At 42.6% G+C, this 19,425-nt stretch overlaps 1 pseudogene; it reads left to right on the forward strand.

The window, feature by feature from the left end:
• Positions 1-11,114: 11,114 nt before the first annotated feature.
• Positions 11,115-14,060, forward strand: LOC123050692 (disease resistance protein PIK6-NP-like; annotated as a pseudogene).
• Positions 14,061-19,425: the final 5,365 nt, after the last annotated feature.

The raw sequence follows: 19,425 nt of genomic DNA on the forward strand, positions 1-19,425 counted from the left end.
TGGAGATATATAGGCGAAAGAAGTCGGTCAGGGGAGCCACGAGGGGCCCACGAGGGTGGGGGGCGCGCCCAGGGGAGGTGGGCGCGCCTCCCTGCCTCGTGGCCACCTCGAAGCTTCCTTGACTTCAACTCCAAGTCTCCTGGATCACGTTTGTCCCAAAAATCACGCTCCCGAAGGTTTCATTCCGTTTGGACTCCGATTGATATTCCCTTTCTCCAAAACACTGAAATAGGCAAGAAAACAACAATTTGGGTTGGGCCTCCGGTTAATAGGTTAGTCCCATAAGTAATATAAAAGTGTATAATAAAGCCCATAAACATCCAAAACAGATAATATAATAGCATGAATAGTTCATAAATTATAGATACGTTGGAGACGTATCAGCATCCCCAAGCTTAATTCCTGCTCGTCCTCGAGTAGGTAAATGATAAAAGAAATAATTTATGAAGTGTGAATGCTAGTAGGTGCACAAGTTTGATCAATGATAATTTCAATCACCTTTTCTAGCATCATTATATGTCATAACAGTGGCTCAATTCATAAAACTTCTAAGTAACAAGCTATTCACATGTTAAAGCATAGACCATAAACTTTCTTGAAAACTAGCAAACTATGTTCTCAGTCATCAAACAATTGCAATTCATCTTATTTTCAGGAAGGGTCTATGTCAGAGGTTTGATTTAGCAAATCCCACATACTCAACTATCATATAGTCTTCCATGATTGCTACCACTTAAAGCATATTTTTAGAACAAATAGCATCTATCGAACACAGAGAAAGATAGGGGCTTAATGTTTCGCCTCCCAACTTACTTATCATATAGATAATTGTCAACAATAATAAGTCATGATCAAATATATTTGAATGGCCATATATGCTTAGATCTTCCATCACATGATGCTTGCCAACTAAAGAGTAGGTTGGAATGAGAAGGAATACTACTGACTCTTGCATAAAAGTAAAAGATAGGCCCTTCGCAGAGGGAAGTAGGGATTTGCAGAGGTGCCAGAGCTCGAAGCTTTTAAAACAGAGATGAAAATAATTTTGAGAGGTATGCTTTCATTGTCAACATAACGACCAAGTGTTCCCAATATCTTCCATGCTACATACATTATAGGCGGTTCCCACGCAGAAAGGTAAAGTTTTTACTCCCCCTCCACCAACAGTCACACTCCACGGCTTGTCCGAAGCAACGAGTGCCGTCCAACTATCAACATTCCTGGGGGAGTTTTGTTTAAATTATTTGCGAATTTGTTTTTTGATCTTTTGATCGTAGGACTGGGCATCCCAGTTACCAGCCATTTTCTCGTGAATGATGAGCGGAGTCCACTCATCGTGAGAATAACCCACCTAGCATGGAAGATACTGACAGCCCCTAGTCGCTACATGAGCGATTCGGGCATACAAAACAGATTATTATTTGAAGGTTTAGAGTTTGGCACATGCAAATTTACTTGGAACGGCAGGTAAATACCGCATATAGGTAGATATGGTGGACACTCATGGAAGAAACTTGGTTCTAGGAATTTGGATGCACAAGCAGTATTCCCGCTTAGTACAGATATTTTGGCTAGCAAAGGATTCTAAAAAGCAAGCACCACATGTTGAAGGATCTATAACAATATAACTTCTATACAAATATACCCAAGCATAACTCATTACGTTGTCTTCCTTGTCCAATTTCAACTAATTTGCTCAGGTTTGAAAATAATTAATGGGGCTCACAATCATAGAAGATGTCCAAGATAGTATATTTATATGTGAAATCTCTCTTCCGTCAATATTCTTTCATGAATTGTTCAAGTGACCAATACAATGCTTGCTAACCTTCAATAAATTTACTACCTCTACTTCTTATATGTGAAGTCATTACTCCCCATGGGATAAGCATATGAAACATATATAATTTCAGATTTATGACATTCAACTCATTCAACCATTTACTCATATGATATAAGTGAAGCACACGCGTAAATGACAAACTACTCCAAAAAGATATAAGTGAAGATCAATGAGTAGTTAAATAATTATGTAACTATGTGAAGACTCTCTCTCATTTAAGAATTTCAGATCTTGGTATTTTATTCAAACAGCAAGCAAAGCAAAATAAAATGACATTGCAAGGATAGCACAACTCATGTGAAGAAGCAAAAACTTAGGCTCAACCGATACTAACCGATAGTTGTTGAAGAAGAAAGGTGGGATGCCTAACGGGGCATCCCCAAGCTTAGATGCTTGAGACTTCTTGAAATATTATCTTGGGGTGCCTTGGGCATCTCCAAGCTTGAACTTTTGTGTCTCCTTAATTCCTCTCATATCATGGTTTCTCTATTTCTCAAAAACTTCATCCACATAAGACTCAACAAGAACTCGTGAGATAAGTTGGTATAAACCAATGCAAAACCTTATCATTTTCTACTGTAACAAATCAATAAAATTATTATTCAACATTGCATACTAAATGTCTCTGCATATTTAATACTCCTATCCTCGAATAGAATCATTAAACAAGCAAACATATGCAAACAATGTAAACATAACAGCAATCTGCCAAAACAGTACAGTCTGTAAAGAATGCAAGATTCATCATACTTCCCTAACTCCAAAAATTATAAGAAAAATACTATTCTGTAGAAGCTTTATCAGAGATTATTATGCAAAACGTTTCAACATTTTATCACATTCTGAACTTTCTAGGGAATTTTTGCAACAGCAGTAAACTTTCTGTTTTCAAACAGCAACATGTATACTAGCAAAATAAGCATGGTAAAGGCTATCCTTCACATTTTTATTGAAAATAGAGATGCAAAACATTATTATAGATAACAGCAAGAAAATACTAACAAAATAAAATGACGCTCCAAGCAAAACACATATCATGTGGTGAATAAAAATATAGCTCCAAGTAAAGTTACTGATGAACGAAGACGAAAGAGGGGATGCCATCCGGGGCATCCCCAAGCTTAGGCTCTTGGTTGTCCTTGAATATTACCTTGGGGTGCCTTGGGCATCCCCAAGCTTAGGCTCTTGCCACTCCTTATCCCATAGTCCATTGAATCTTTACCCAAAACTTGAAAACTTCACAACACAAAACTTAACAGAAAACTCGTAAGCTCCGTTAGCGAAATAAAACAAACCACCACTTAAAGGTACTGTAATGAACTCATTCTTTATTTATATTGGTGTTAAACCTACTGTATTCCAACTTCTCTGTAGTTCATACCCTCGGATACTACTCATAGATTCATCAAAATAAGCAAACAACACAATGAAAACAGAATCTGTTAAAAACAGAACAGTCTGTAGTAATCTGCATCAAACGCAAACTTCTGGAACTCAGAAAAATCTGCCAAAATAGGACGACCTAGATAATTTTATTATTGATCTACTGCAATTGGAATCAGTATTTTATCGCTTTCTGGTGATTTTTAACAATTGTTTTCGTGAGCAGAAAGTTTCTGTCTTTTTCAGCAAGATCAAATAACTATCATCCAAGAAGATCCTATAGGTCTTACTTGGCACAAACACTAATTAAAACATAAAACCACATCTAACCAGAGGCTAGATAATTTATTTATTACTAAACAGAACCAAAAAGTAAGAAAGAAAATTTGGGTTGCTTCCCAACAAGTGCTAACGTTTAACGCCCCTATCTAGGCATGATGATTTCAATGATGCTCACATAAAAGATAAGAATTGAAACATAAAGAGAGCATCATGAAGAATATTACTAACACATTTAAGTCTAAACCACTTCCTATGTATAGGGATTTTATGAGCAAACAACTTATGGGAACAATAATCAGCTAGTATAGGAAGGCAAAACAAGCATAACTTCAAGATTCTAAGCACATAGAGAGGAAACTTGATATTATTGCAACTCCTACAAGCATATGTTCCTCCCTCATAATAATTTTCAGTAGCATCATGAATAAATTCAACAATATAACCAGCACCTAAAGCATTCTTTTCATGATCTACTTGCCTAGAAAATTTAGTACTCTCCACATAAGCAAAATTCTTCTTATTCGGAATAGTACTTGAATACTATAAATTGTTTCTACATTGAAAGAATAAAGTTCAGAAAAAGGGTAATCATAATCATTACAAGTTTTATAAATATAATCATCACTACTTTTTATAGCATAAGTTTCATCACAATAATCATCATAAGTAGCAACTTTGTTCTCATCATAATCGATTGAAACCTCTTCCAAGATAGTGGAATCATCACTAAATAAAGTCATGACCTCTCCAAATCCACTTTCATATTCATCACAATAAGATTCAACATCCTCCAAAATAGTGGGATCATTACTTCCTAAAGTTGACACTCTTCCAAACCCACTTTCATCAATATAATCATCATAGGTAAGAGGCATGCTATCATCATAACAACTTTGCATATCAAAACTTGGGAGGCTAAAAATATCATCTTCATTAAACGTAGCATCCCCAAACTTGGGGCAAACATTAATTTCAGCAAATATATTCTCAAATATGTCATCCTCATCAAACATAGCTTCCCCAAGCTTGAGCCTTTTCATATCATAAGCATAATCACTCTCATCATTAATAGTATGGATAGCACCAATAGTATGGCAATTATCATCATCACAATGAGTAGTAGGAGCAACATCATTTGGGAGGGATACCTTTTTACCTTTGCTTCTCCGATTTTTCTTTTTCTTTTTCACATTATGTGTGGGTTCAACCTTCTTCTGTGAGCTCCTTATTGATGAGATTGGTTGAATAGAAAGCTCCTCCTTGTTACCTGATTCATCATAAGAAATAATAGGAGGATATTGGGAAGTATATTCCCTTTCATTAGTGTTCTCTTCATCTTCTATTTGCTTTATTTTCTTTAGGTACTTGGCAATATAAGGATTTTCAATGCAATTCACTGCACAATACAAATAAATCTTCTCTACATCAAAATCAAGAAATCTTTTAAGGGCAAATTCCGGAATAATCTTAGTTGCACGTTTCAATTCTTCATTACCCAAAAGCAAACTAAGTTCATTATGATGTGCAAGGGAAATCAAGTCATCACAATTTTTGGACACGATTTGATCATGAAACAATTTGCATTGGAGATTTAAATGACCATGTTCATTGCAAAGTTCACAAGGATCACGAAAAATATTTAAATTTTCAGCACAAACTTCTAGCCTTTCTTGCAACAATTTTGTTTCTAAATGCTTATGCCTCTTGCAGTATCTATCTTCTCTATTTGGTGTGTACTTGCAAACCCAATGTACTCCACAAAAATTGACATGCTTATAGGAGACATTTTCATCATAACTACTGCAATCATCATTAGTACTATGGATATTCAAAGAGTAAATACTAACAACATTGCAATCATGCTCATCATTCAAAGATTTAGTGCCAAACATTTTATAGACTTCTTCTTCTAGCACTTGAGCATAATTTTCCTTTTCATCATACTTACGAAAGATATTAAAAAGATGAAGCGTATGAGACAAACTCAATTCCATTTTTTTGTAGTTTTCTTTTATAGACTAAACTAGTGATAAAAAAAGAAACAAAAAGATTCGATTGCAAGATCTAAAGATATACCTTCAAGCACTCACCTCCCCGGCAACGGCGCCAGGTAACACAAGAACATCTACTAGACAGAGCAAGAACTAAAGAACACAAGAATACCAAGACTGGGATGAGATGTAGAGTGTGAGTACTAGGTACTCTATTTGGTTATTGACATGTCCCCAAGAATAAAGATATGCAATGAATTCAAAGATTTTCTTCCCTTAGATGTCTTTCTCCCCCTGAATCTGACAATGGGATAATGGGAGAAGCTAGGGTAGTAGAAAATCAGAGCAAACAAGAAAATCAGAGCAAGATAAAGTCATAACATATACTATCATGTCTTTCCCCTCTTGAAGACATGATACAACTTTCCTCTTAAGGATAGGAGCATCAGGAGAAGCTTTTATGAGTGCATTCTCTCTTATGTGATAAGCTTTGATGTGCTCTCTCTCCCCCTTTGACATCAATTTCCAAGAAGGGACTTCTGAAGCATGAGTCAAGTAGGTTTGATCCTGGAGTCACATTACAAAGCCACATGTAATAGGATGCTGGTAGAGGACAAGTTACAAAGAGTGGAGCTGGGACAGGTATGCAGAATGCTAGTGACATAGATTTTGTCTCAAGACTGAAATCGGTAGCACCGAGTGGTTGTAATCGATGGCACCGATTTGATTCGGTTCAGCCGAAGAAATCAATCTGGTGAGACCGAGTTCAACCCAGAGAGTAAATTCTTGTCACCTCAGCTCACTAGGCAAATAATATGTCACAAGGATATGCAAGGAATTAACTGAAAGATTTGCAATGAATTGGATGCAGGGAAATGCAGAAAATAACAGAGAAAAGAAAAGACATCTAGATGAAGTTTTTTTTGAAAGGGGAACTAGCATGCATGAGACAAATGCAAGAGCACAAAGAAACAACAGAGAACTTCATCTAGAATTGGTCGGCGACAAAGTCACCTATGTTAGAGTATATTGACTTAGGAGTCAAGTGAAGACACTTGATCATAGGTCATACTCATCGTTTAAGCTCAAAATGGGGTTGCCATTTTTCGTTTAAGCATTTTGATGTATTCTCATCTTGTTGAGTTGCTTTGACATGGGGGTGGGGTGATGGGATGATTTCACGTTAGCTAAGTTATGATGCACACCTCAATTTATCCAAAGGCTAACACATAAGTGATGACGTGAATCCATACAGTGTATAGCATGAGTCATGAGTGGAAATAAACACAGCCAAGGCACCAACATGCAGATGGGAGATGGCTATGTGTGAAATGTCGTCCTAGTTTGAGCCAGATTGGCCAATCGTTACAAAATATCAGGTAAAATGTAAAAAATATGCACGTAACTAAAGGTATCTGATGAGGGAAATACCCAGTGAAATATTGCATCCATTGTATGATAATAACTTATCTTAAGGTCATGACATGGAATCTAAAATGAGTAGAATATTCCAGAACATTATAGAGAAACTACTACATGTCTCCATTTCTGCATGAAGTGTCTTTTGCCTCTTTTGATCTCATCTAATGATCTAGTGGAGCCCCTGCACCATTTCCAGTGTCCTTTGGCAAAGGCATGTCGAGAAATGGAATTGGTAAATCAGAGTAGTAAAAGACCATGTACTCGAGGCAGATGCTCTACACATAGTAGCACGTCATGGAGCCATTAAGCCAATTAATCCAGCAAGTAATCTGCAGTGTATTAACAAATAAAGAATAAAAAGTATGTAAAAGTAGAAGGAAGAGGCAAATGTTAAATTCTTGTGTTGACGGGGAGCTTTACAGACGATGAGTTTGTTTTGAAGGACAGAGGGGTTAAGACTTGAGACATGCAAAGGAATAGAGCCTTATTGGATAGTGGGACACGCAGAACTTGGGGACACGGCCTTGTATATCAGCGCGGTGGGTTGGGGGAGAGTTGTGCAATGGCTATATGTTTGGGGTTGGAGTATTCTGTCTCCAAATTGCTATGGCATCTGAAAATTGCATGGGTAAATGGTTCGTGCAGAAAAATAATTTAATATTAGATTACAAATAATGTGCAGTACATGCTTGTAAAAAGATACTTGTAGGACTATCCTTGCATTTTGAAACAAGACAAAGACTCACCGCCTCCCAAAAAGTTAGGGTTCTCTGCCTCCCGTCGGCGCCGGCGCTGGTCCGTCCCGTCTCCAGTGGCCTTAGGGCCATGGAGGCGGAGTGGATCTCCGCCCTTGCTGATGGGATGGCTCCGTTTTTAGACCATTTTTCGAGCTTTTTTAGGGTTTGCGTCCTGCTCAGGAAGGCGAGACGGTGGCGGCTCCCTGAAGATGGAATAAAGGTCTCCCCGTCTAGCCCCCATTCCGGTGATGAGTCTAGCATCATCGGTGGGTGTGTTGAGGTGTGTCTCTAGCGGATCTGTCTTTGATGGATTTGCTTGGATCTGTTCGTCGTTCGTCTTCGTTCGTGTGTCTTCAGGTTGGATCCTTTTGATCTACACTCTTCATCTGCGGCGGTTGCTGGTGCGTTGGTTCTATGGGGCCTTAGCACGACGACTTCCCGACTGTCTACTAAAACAACGTTTGCCCGGCTCCGACGAGGAAGGGGCGATGACAGCGGCGCGCCATTGGCTCGCTTCAGTGCTTATCATCGCTAGGTGGTCTATGGATCTGGATGTAATTTTTATTATTTCTAGTGTTCATTGTACTATCATGATTGAAGATGAATAGATCGAAAGTTTTTTTCACAAAAAAAAGACTCACACTAGATTGTGGTTACTAGGCATCATTCTTAGCTGATGATATAAGCTTTACCAGTTCTGAGCCTGTCCCTTCTGTTCGATCCCCATCTATTCAGCTCATCTCTCACATCTGGCGGGAAATCATATGACAACCAATTGGGAGCCTACGTGGGCACATGCATCAGCAGAGTTCTCTCAGGCGGCAAATGAAGAGGCTTCGCTGAAACCAGGGCAGTTGGGCCGGCCCACTCTGCTCGTGTATAGTTTATTTTTTATTTTTCCTCTTCGACTTTTCCAAAAAGAAACTCGCCGTTTGTTTTTTACGAGCTAGATATTTAAAAACCTATGAAAAAATATTTTATAAAATTGTTCAGTATGTGTTTTATAAAAATTTCAGTTTATATTAAAAAAGATCACCACATATTTAAAACATGTTCATGGTATAACTGAAAACTGTTCATCGTATAATTGGAAAAAGTTCATTGTACATAAAATATTATTCAACATACATAAGAAAAATGTTTATTATATGTTCAAAACATTCTTCAGTGTCTACTTGAAAACTGTTCATTATATATTAAAAACAATGTTCAGTGTGTACTTGAAAAATGTTTACCGTATACTGATGCCGCACTCCTGCCCACCCGACCTCTGCCGATGCCGCCCCCTTCCCGCCAGTCCGTCGATGCCGCCCCTGCCTAAGACGCCAAAGCGCCGGCCGCCTCCTATGTGAAATGAATTAACCACTCCCCCGATCTATATTAAGAGTCGTCCGGTTAATTATAACGGAAAACCGAGTGAAAACCATCAAAACCCGTTGATCCAGCAAACACAAGATACATCTCACACACCAACCTTGTCAAGGTTGCACATTGATGTCATCGTGATCACTTCACCTCTAGCAATTCAGTCCGACTTCGCCGCCAATGACCATCGACTAAGCCAACATCGCAACCGTCGCGAGAAGACACATGGAGAACCAAGCTAATCAATCAGCCACCCTTGCCGGCGACAACGCAACTCTAAATCTGACAGTGAGGTACGAAGAACTATGCAAGGCCGGCCTCGCAAAAGATCACCGAACTGACCTCCTGCCGCTTGTATTTTAAAAGAAAAGCATGACTAAGTGTGCGATTACCAATTATTGCGCTCTACCAAATGAAGAGTAGTAGTTGAGTCTACCAAACGGACTTGACATGAACTTATCTCTTCATTGAATAGAGTAGTAGATTAAATGATTAATACAGTAGAAAGACGTGAAAATCTGAACAGCTCAAATGTCCAGCAACCAAAGTTTGGCTTCCGGTGTTTGTTTAACATGGAGGCGTTAGTTTAAGATGAAGATGTTGGCCTCTCGTAGTCACTGGAGTTGGCTCGATTCCACCAACCAAAGCACATGCTACGACCAATTCCTTCGACCCTCCTTTGAGGGGGTTGGCCATGGTAAATTCCTCTTGGTTTGTGTTAGGTAGGTCATGGTGACACGACAGACCAAGTTTGAGCACATGCATTCACAAGATTCCCTCGCATCGGCTCGAAGTGCGGGACCAGCACTTTTAAGTCATGAACCTACCTACCGGACTGTCCCGTAGGTTGTAGGGATTTTCTCATGGTCCTATAACAACTTAAACACACAAATATGTAGTGTAGATGGAATCACCCCATTTGAAGAAAAGCTAGGGGTAGACGTTTCTGGGCTTACCGAACTAGAGATTCTTCAAATCACGTCAAGGCTCAGAACAACTTGTTCTTTTGCATGTGATCCTAATATGGGTACACTAGAGGGTGCGAAGAGTATAAGGCAATACCTCACAACTTTAAAATGGCAAAATGATGGTAATTAATTAGTTAGAGAGATTGTGAAATTGGGGTCATCCAACGGGCGATGAAAACTAGCCCATATGGAATGGATAATAAGAAAGAGGGGAAAGAAATAAATTGTAATAAGTAAATAAATGCACCACATTAAAATCATGTTTTGCACAAAATTTTTTTTGGGGAAAATAGGCGATGTGTAAGTCAAGTGCTGTTTATCGAGGTGCTCGAGTTACAAATAGCCATCACGGAGCCGTCTGCAGCCTTCGTGATTGTCACGTGGCAACGTCCGTTGCCGAGCCCTAGCTGTAAGCCGGGCGCCTCTTTGGACTATGCTGAGTTTTGTACATAAGTCGTGAAACTTTTGTTCGAACCACCGGTCTTCCTTAGACTTAAGCCGAGGATCTTAGTTTGCCGTGCGTCTTTTATTTCATACTCGGCTTATTTCGATATAAGCCGAGTACTCGTGTTTTCACACTTGGCTTACGGACACGGCAACGTGCGATTTTTCTGTAGTCCGCATCACAGAGGTCACAAGAAGACACATGGAGAACCAAGCTAATCAATCAGCCACCCTTGCCGGCGACAGCGCAGTTCTAAATCTGACGGTGAGCTACGAAGAACAATGCAAAGGCTAGCATCGCAAAAGATTCCCAATTAGTGCGCGCTACCGAACGAAGAGTAGTTGTTGAGTGTACCAAACGGACTGGGCATGAACTTATCTCTTCATGGAATAGATTAGAAGATTGAATGATTATTATACGGTTGAAAGACTTTGAAAATCTGAACAGCTCAAAATTTTCACCAACCAAAGTTTGGCTTCTGGCGTTTGTTTAAGATGAAGATGTTGGCCTCTCGTAGTCACCGGAGTTGGCTGCATTCCACTAACCAAAACACACGCGCTACGACCAATTCCTTGGAGTTCCACTTCGCCCACCCAGAGAGACCGGAGACATCCTCCATTGAAAGGCCTGCTCTTTGCTCCTTGCTCCTTGCTCCTTTCCTAATCCTCGCCGTGTCTCGAATCGACAGCTGAAAGACCGACGCGAAGGATGACGGACGCGAGCCTGGGCTCCGCCCAGGGCGCCGTTGACTCTCTGCTTGCGCGTCTTGCATCAGTCCTCGTCGACGAGGCGCAACTGCTCGGCGGCGTCCGCCACAACGTGCAGTTCATCAAGGATGAGATGGAGAGCATGAACGGCTTCCTCCGGCACGTTGAGGAGGCCGACGAGGAGGACTACCAAGTCGGAGCGTGGATGAAGCAAGTCGCAGAAGTCGCCTACGCCTCATAGAACAGCATCGACCTCTACATCCAGAGCATCGGCGCTGGCCGCAGAGTGCCAGGCCTCCTAGGCTACCTGCGCCGCCTGCCCAAGCTGGTGTGGACGCTGCCGACGCGTCACCGCATCGCCAGTCAGATCCGGGAGCTCAAGATCCGGTCGTGCGAGGTGGGGGAGAGGCGCATGAGGTATGACGTCAAGGTGCCCGAGCCCGACCGAGATCGTGCAAAGGCTATGAAGAGGGCAGGGTGGCAAGCTGCTGGAAATGATGACACCGACGAGCAGGAAGATGGTGGACGGCGCCGCTTTGCTGACCTTCGCCTTGCTCGCGACAGGGTTGACGGCTACTGTGAGGACCTCTTGATACCGTTCCTGATGGATGCAAGGGAAAATCATGTTCGGCGGCGACACAACTATAAAGTCATAGCAGTTGTAGGAATGGGTGGCAAGGGCAAAACATATGAGGCGGCGAGGGCTTACAAAGCTCCTTCTGTCGTGAGCTCATTTGACTGCAAGGTCTGGATCTGCCTAGGCCAGGAATCGACTAAAGTGGCTGCGTTTCTCCGGAAGATCCTGGCAGCACTAGATAATCCATCAGATCAGTTTGACTTGGAATCCGCACAACTTCAGTCGATGGAGAAGGAAGAGCTTATCACACAGCTTCAGCCGAATGAGGAGGAAGAGCTTATCACAAACCTTCAGTCGAAGGAGATGAAAAAGCTTGTCCCAAACCTTGGGCGGACTGAGGAGGAAGAGCTCATCGAAAAGCTTGAGCTGCGCCTGAATGGTAAAAGGTTCTTGCTTGTGATTGATGATGTCCGGGATGGATATCTATGGAACCACATCGGAGCTGCTTTCCTCAAACAGAGCTGCTCTCCTGGTAGTGTCATACTGATCACCACACGTTCAAATTATGTGGCCCATTCATTTTCTCCAAACCTGAACATAGATATGGACACTAGTAGTGATTGGTACTTAGGCAGGGCGATGGCCCTAACGAACATCAACTGGGAGCTGAAGCCCATTTTACAGAAAATTGTCTCAAAACCCTTGCCAGTCGGGTTGTTTCTGCGTGCTCTGTATGTCAATCCTAAGAGGACAGAAGCTGATTTGCAGAGGTTCTGTGACAACCTGGACAACTCCACCACACTATCATCGAACAATGCAAGGCAAATACTGAAGTTCTGTAATCTGACAAGCAACTGCAAGAATTCTTTGCTATATATGTCTATTTTCCCTGAAGATACAATCTTTGAGCGGACACGATTGGTAAGAAGATGGGCCGCTGAAGGCATGACTGCTCAGAGAGGCAGACTAAGTGCACTGGATGAAGCTGACCACTTTTGATCTGCTTCTCGCCCACGGGTTTCTTACACCAAGGGACATGTCTGATACAGGAAAGGTGAAGAGCTGCAGAATGGATGCCATCATCCTTGGCACTGTGACACAGATTGCAAGAGAAGATCACTTTGTAAAGAACAACCATCATCCTGACTTGGCTCATCGCCTTTCGGTTCACTATGAAGGCCAACCGCAGCAAGCTGAGAAGGCGTGTTGGAATAATTGTGGCCGCCAAGCAACAGTTGAACAGTCCAATGCCACTCAAGAGTTCTTGGAATCACTTCCATCGTCAACTCACTCAGGGATTCTGAAAGTCTTTGATCTAGAAGACTGCAATGAATTGGAGGACCACCATGTTAAAATCATTTGCAACCATGCATTCCACCTTAAGTACTTGAGCGTCCGGAAAACTGGCATTACTGAACTACCCAAGCAGCTCGGCAAGCTTCAGTCCCTAGAGACCCTGGACATTCGTGAAACAAAAATAAAATCATTTGCCAAAAATTCCATTTTTCTGCCAAAGCTAAAGCATCTACTTGCTGGCCAATGGACTGATGAAGAGCTTGTTGTAAATGGTGACGTCCAATCAAAGCAGACGTTTTCCACCGTGGCGATGCCCAAACATATCGGGGACATGACAGAATTGCAGGTGATATCTCATATTGCAGTTTCTGGCGATGGCAGTGAACTACAATATGTTGGCTACCTACTTCAGTTGGTTAAGTTGGGTGTGGTTGTCTCCGGAAGTAAAGCATCATCAGTCTTGAGGCATTTGTACCATGCAACTGGAAATCTTGGATTTCTTCGCTCACTGTCAATCCAAGTCACAAAAACCGACGAAGACTATGAGAACATGAACAGGCAAGATGCAAGCCCAATATATCCAAAGTATCTTCATAAGCTAAAAATCAGTGGCCTGAAAAATGGATTGCCTTCATGGATTGCAAAGCTCAAGGTACTTACCAAAATGACCCTGCGTATGACTTTCATAACAGACGATGACTTCATAATCCTTGGCCAGCTTACAAGCTTGTCCGGGCTTAGGCTCCAACAGGAGTCCTGCAATGAAGTACACTCGCCTTCAAAAAAGATGCATTTCAGAGTCTTAAGTTCCTTGACATTGCGTGCTCAGCCATTACCACTATCAACTTTGACAATGAGGCATGTCCTAATCTGAAGAAGTTAACCTGGTCTTCTACTCGTGAAAAATCTCTTTCGGGGATTGAGCGCCTTCCAAGACTCAAAAATCTCGAGCTGACAGGCATATTTGACTTGCAAAGTGTGAAACTAGCAATTGAAGCAAACATGAACAAGCCTATCTTGGTAACAAACTGAATCAGTGCTTAGGTTCAGGAGGAGATGACTGACCTCACCACAGGACTCAATGATGCTTTTATTCTGGGGCAGAAATGTATGCCAAGAAAAGGATTTCATTCTTTGTGGATTATGCCAGCCAGTTCAACTCCAACATATTTCTTTTTTGCGACAACACTCCTAAGTATTTGATTTATCTTGTCTGTTTTATACGTTATTATGTGCACTGCAGTGATTGAACTGGTGTGTGTTTGCTCAGGTCACTCTTGAATTCAAGTTATCTGTTGTGTTGTGTTGTATCGTGTGCTATTGTTAGCATTTGTTCACGCAGAAATATGTATTTTTTTTAATAAAATTCAAGAGTTGTTGCTCTTGTGCGCACAAGGAAAAGTATCTGCATTACTTTAGTAGCAGACATCGTATTGATGGCCCAAAAATATTGTTCTGTTTAAAATGCGTACATTGTTAGTATCGTTCAGTTTAAAATGCCTACATCGTTACCCACATCAGATGCATCCAGTCAGCTGCAGCAGACAAATCATAACAAAAGTATGAACCTTTATTGAGTAAATAATGATGAGGGTGCTATGTCGATCTGAAATGGATGCAAAGGGACCACTCGACATAATGGATTGTGTATGTATTTGATAGAAATGTGAAATCATAGTTGAGGATAAAGTACTCGGAAGACATGGAACTAAAGGAATCATATATACAAAATAAAACCGGCTAAGCTATCGACAATCCTGTTAAATTGAAGTGCTTGGGCATGTGCTCCCCGATGGCGGCAAGGGAGAGTGAGATGAGCGGGGAGGAAGCGCATGATTTTCATCTGGCTGCTTATGTTTCTGGTCCACCAAAATCATATTATTGGATTCATATATGGACAACGAAGTTTCTAAATATATAATTTTCAATTATAATACATTTTAAACCGAATCCCTCAGGGCTCTATCCATTAAGTAACAGTTTTCTTTGATTAACAGAAAATCAGGGGAAAACCCTCAGAACATACAAACACAAGATACATCACCCTCCTCTGCATACAGAACGTCGCTAAGGTTGCAGATTGGCATTATCTTCACCTCTAGCAAGTGACTTCAAGTTCGACGCAAACAACCACTGACCAGGTCACTCCAAGTTCGACGCAAATGATCACCGACCCGACCCACATCGCAATGGACGCGAGAAAACACATGAAGAACCAAGCCAATCAATCAGTCAACCTTGTCAGCGAAAACGCAGCTCCAAATCTAATGGCGAGCTACCAAGGAGAACTATGCAAGGCTGACGCCGCGAATAATCATCGCACACACCACCTGTCGTCTATATTTAAGAAAGGAAAGAATGACTAACCGAGAGTGGTTGAGTCTACCAAATGGACTTGTCATGAACTTATCTCTTCATTGAATATATTACATAGAAAGACTTGAAAATCTGGACAGAACAAATGTGCAGCAACCAAAGTTTGGCTTCTAGGCTTATACCTAGAGTTTTCATCTTTTCCATCAATAGGTACCCCCAAGGCGTCGGAACTTTGAGACGAGATAGGAGGATACCTAATATGGGACTTGGAGCTCTAGATTGTACTCAAGAAGCACCACCAAATCAAAACCATTCATGTGTTGTCACCACTAACTTCCTCAATCCCAGAAACTACATGTGATGGGTCAGAAATCCAGCCGCCGGTGATGCACAACCAAAACCTCTGCGTCAAGCCGTCTCCATAGATTGCATATCACAGTCAAACGCAAACTGTCCGAAGTGAGAACCACCAAAACCCACGAGGAGCCTTCCTACCGCATCCCGCAACCTCGCAAGTACGAGCCTTAAGCAACATCCATCGGATCTGCAGAGAGTCCTCGGTGTCCACCGCAACCCGATGGTTGGCCGATGCTGACACGGTCAGATCATCGGCTCCAACAATTCTGAGCAGTCGACACCTTGAACGCCGCGTGCGCCCTAGACAGCATGGCCCTGACTAGGCTAGACTCACGCCACTGATGTATGTCAGTTATGTATGAGGAGGAAAAGACGTTTGCAATGCAATCAACTGCCACAGGCATAGTCGCCATCGAGCTCGCACGAAGCATTTGAAAGCCGCGGAAATTGCCTAGGGACGACGAACTCGACACCCAACTCACTCATGCTTTGCACGGTGGTGGCAAGGTAGCGAGATGAGAGTAGAGGAAGAGCAGGTGTTGGATTTGAATGCGCATATTATTGGATTCACATATGGATTAAGTTTCAAAATCTATAGTTTTTAAATTATAATATATATTTTTAAGCCGAAGGCCTCGAGGCTCTATTCATTAATTAAGAGTTGTTCCATTAATTAACGCAAAACCGGGGAAAACCGTCAGAACATCGGGCAAACACAAGATATATCACACGCAGCTAGAGAGAAAATCTTATTGAGGTTGCACACTGGCATCATCGTCATCACTTCACCTTTAGCAAGTGACTCCTACACAAATGACCACCAACCAGGGCGACATTAGCAAGTGACTCCTACACAAACGACCACCAACCAGGGCGACATCGCAACGGCGGCGAGAAGACACATGAAGAACCAAGCCAATCAATAAGCCACCCTTGTTAGCAACAGTGCAGCTCCAAATCTAATTGCGAGTTATGAAGGAGAACTTGGCTCGCGCCGCGAAAGATCACCGAACACACCACCCGCCGCCTGTATTCTAAAACGAAAAAGTGACTAAGTGGCGATTTCAATTAGTGTGCCCTACCAAATGAAGCGTAGTGGTTGAGTCTACCAAACGGACTTGGCATGAACTTATCTCTTCATTGAATAGATTAGTAGTACTCCCTCCGTCCCAAAACAAGTGTCTAATCTTTATACTAACTTTATAAGTTGAGGCACTTATTTTGGAACGGAGGGAGTAATAAATAATACAATACGATATAAAGACTTGAAAAACTGAATAGCTCAAATGTTCACCAACCAAAGTTTGGCTTCTGGCGTTTGTTTAAGATGGAGGCGTTAGTTTAAGATGAAGATGTTGGCCTCTCGTAGTCACCAACCAAAACACACGCTACGACAAATTCCTGCGAGCTCCACTTCGCACATCCTCCATTGAAAGGCCTCCTTGCTGGCCGGCTTTGCATAATCCTCGTTCGACAGCTCAGAGTCTTAGAGACCGGCCAGAAGGATGGCAGATATGACCCTGGGCTCCGCCCAGGGCGCCGTTGACTCTCTCCTGGGGCGTCTCACAACGCTCCTCGTCGACGAGGTGCAGCTGCTCGGTGGCGTCCGCCGTGACGTGCAGTTCATCAAGGACGAGATGGAGAGCATGAACGGCTTCCTCCTGCACGTGGCGGAGGCCGCTGAGGAGGACCACCACCAGGTCGGAGCGTGGATGAAGCAAGTCGCGGAGGTTGCCTACGCCTCCCAAAACAGCGTTGATCGGTACATCCAGAGCATCGGCGCTGGCCGCAGGGAGCCAGGCCTCCTAGGCTACCTGCGCCGGCTGCCCAAGCTGGTGTGGACACTGCCGACGCGTCACCGCATCGCCAATCAGATACGGGAGCTCAAGATCCGGTCTTGCGAGGTGGGGGAGAGGCGCATGAGGTACGACGTCAAAATGCCCAAACTAGCTGCTGCCAGGGTTATGAAGAAGGCAGGGTGGCAAGGTGCCCGAAATGATGACACCGAGGAGGAGGAAGATGCTGAAGCCAAGGAGCCATCAATATGGGAAAAGGAGACACGGCGCAGCTGGGCTGATGATATTTATCCTCACAACTACCGCATGAACGGCTACTATGAGTTGGAATCCATCCTGAATTATCAGTATGGTGATTGCCTTCAAGCCGTAGCGGTTGTAGCAAAAGGTGGGAAGGGCAAATCCGTTGTAGGGAAGGCTTACCGCAACGCATTAATGGTGGGAAGCGCAAGCCCTCCTTCTTTCAAGACGTTATTTGATTGCAAGGCCTGGATCTGCCTAGGGCAGGAATCGACTGAAACGGCCGCATTTCTCCGGAAGATCCTGGCAGCACTAGACAGTCCATCAGAGATCGACTTGGAATCCGCACAGCTTCAGCCGAATGAGGAGGTAGAGCTTATCACACCGCTCCAGCCGAAGGAGAAGGAAGAGCTTACCGCACGGCTTCAGCCGAATGATGAGGAAGAGCTTACCACTCGGCCAAAGGAGAAGGAAGAGCAAGAGCTTATCGCACAGCTTCAGCTACACCTAAAAGGTAAAACATCCTTGATTGTGATTGATGATGTCTGGGATAGATCTCTATGGAACCGCGTCAAATCTGCTTTCTCTGGGATAGATTTCTGTAAAAAAGTTGTCATAGTGATCAACACACCTTCAATTGATGTGGCCCAATCATTTTGTCCAGACCTAAAAATAGATTTGGACACTGGTAGTCATTTTTACGTAGACAAGGCAATGTCCCTCATGAAGCTATACAGGTTGGGCCATCCTGAGCTGCGGTCCATTTTAGAGGAAATTGTCTCAAAACCATTGCCAGTCAGGTTGTTTCTGCGTGCTCTGTATGCCAATCCTAACAGGACAGCAGCTGATTTGCAGAGTCTGTGTGACAACCTGGACAACTCCACCACACTATCATCCTACAACGCAAGGCAAGTACTGAAGTTTTGTAATCTGAGTAGCAACTGCATCAACTGTTTGCTATATATGTCCATTTTCCCCGAAATTATGATAAGCTTTAAATGGAGAAGATTGGCAAGAATATGGGCCGCTGAAGGCATGACTGCTAGAAGAGGCAGACTAACTGCACTTGATGAAGCTGACCACTGTTTTGATCAGCTTATCGCCCACGAGTTTCTTATACCGGGGGTCAAATCCGATAAAGGAAAGGTGATGTATACAAGGGATGACACCTTCCTTGACATTTTTACACAGATTGCAAGAGAAGATCACTTTGTAAAGAACAACAATCACCTTTACTTGGCTTAGTGCCATTCGGATCACATTCAAATCGACCACTACACCAACTCACGGTTTTTGAAGTCACTTCCTTCGTCAAGCCACTTGGGACTTCTGAAAGTGCTTGATCTAGAACACTGCTGTGATGTGGAGGACCACCATGTCAAAATCATTTGCAACCATGCAATCCAACTTAAGTACTTAAGCCTCCGGAGAACTGGCATTACTGAACTACCCAAGCAGCTCAACAAGCTTCAGTCCCTAGAGACGCTGGACATTCGTGGAACAGGAGTAAAAGCATTCGCCAAAAACTCCGTTTTTCTGCCAAAGCTCAAGCTTCTACTTGCTGGTCACTGGACTCGTGAAGAACTTTATGTTAGAGTTATAATATAGGTCACGTACCCCTTTGTATTTATCCCGTTGTATAAGGGGTTTCCTGCATATGTTCCACACCTGTACATGTATATATATCGGCCTATGGCCTC

The sequence above is a fragment of the Triticum aestivum genome, chromosome 2D (assembly GCF_018294505.1).
Source record: "Triticum aestivum cultivar Chinese Spring chromosome 2D, IWGSC CS RefSeq v2.1, whole genome shotgun sequence".
Lineage (NCBI taxonomy): Eukaryota > Viridiplantae > Streptophyta > Magnoliopsida > Poales > Poaceae > Triticum > Triticum aestivum.